Genomic DNA, 1,365 nt, shown 5'->3' on the forward strand with positions numbered 1-1,365 from the left:
GGGTCTTTGGAATGAGAGCCACTTGCAAAGGATGACCAGAGCATATGCCTCCTTGGTGGTGTTACTGGTCTGCCTGCCTCTGGCCTTATTTCATGAGAAAAAGAAATATTTACTTCCTTTAGGTATAATCAGGGTTTCTGTCACTACTGCACATACCCCTTACTGCAGATTTGTTTATAAATAGGTAAGTCAACACATGGACATTGCATATCATTTACTTACAAACACAGCCCAGCATCATCCATGGTAGACTGCAACCAAGTCTCTCATTCTCCACCCCTCCTCTTAGCCACGCCTTTTACTTTGAGTCTTTGCTGCCCCTCCCATTTATGGCAGTACGTAGTGTGGATTTTGTGAGCTTGGCTGCGGCACTTGCTTTGGTGAATGGAATGTTGGTGGATATACCAGAAGGAGAAACTTTACACGTGGTTGCGGGGTTCTTGCAATGTGCCCTGAATAGCTGTTGGTTCTGGGTGATGATAGACAAACGGGGCAGGCCAGAACCCAGCCTGCAGCTGACCTTGCAGTTAACCCACAAAGCCACCAGGGCCCCTCTCAGAGGCCAGGCTCGATGAGCCAAACTGGACAACTGTGAGTAGAAGAGTAAGTGCTTATGGCAGGAAGGCCACTGAACTTGAAGATGTGTTGTTTGATGTGCAGGATTGTGGGAGTACCTGAGGTGTTCAAGAAAGGGGTTCCAGTTGCACAGGGGACCACTCACCTCAAGACTAAGTGAAAGCCAGTCACTCCAGCGTAGAAAGATGAGGCTGCCTGCTCCCAGGAAGGATTTGTTGCTTGGCAACTCTAAGCAGGATTCTGCTCTGTTGTGTAGAACCCCTTGGAGCCAAAATCCTCTCAATGGCAGTGAGTTTGGGTGGTGCAAATCATTAATGAGATGGAGAGATGGGAGGTTTGCGTCTATTGAGGCACCTCAGAAGAAAAGCTTGGTGATATATTAAAAAAAAAAAAAAATCCCAGCCATTGAAAATTTTGTTGGGACACAGTTCTGCTCTGCCAACATGTGGACACCAAGAGCTGGAATCACTATGATGGCAAATGCCTTTAAGATGGCAGCCAATTGAAGACGAATGTGTGCGTAAGTAAGTGTGGTGAAGAAGGCTGATGGTGCCCGGCTATCGAGACCTGTAGCGTCTGGGGACTTAAAGGCTTGAAAGTAAACAAGCGGCCATCTAACCCAGAAGTAACAAAGCCCACATGGAAGCAGCACACCAACATGTGTGATCATGAAGGGCCAAAGGGACCAGGCTTTAAACACCAAAGGTGGGGAGGGGGAATCTTATCCTCATCAATGAGGGTGGCGAGTGATGGAGATCCAATGCCCATCTCTAGACAATTGGACATACC

This window comes from Echinops telfairi, unplaced genomic scaffold (assembly GCF_000313985.2).
Source record: "Echinops telfairi isolate 266 unplaced genomic scaffold, ASM31398v2 ScPeMD7_7469;HRSCAF=8507_0, whole genome shotgun sequence".
Classification (NCBI taxonomy): domain Eukaryota; kingdom Metazoa; phylum Chordata; class Mammalia; order Afrosoricida; family Tenrecidae; genus Echinops; species Echinops telfairi.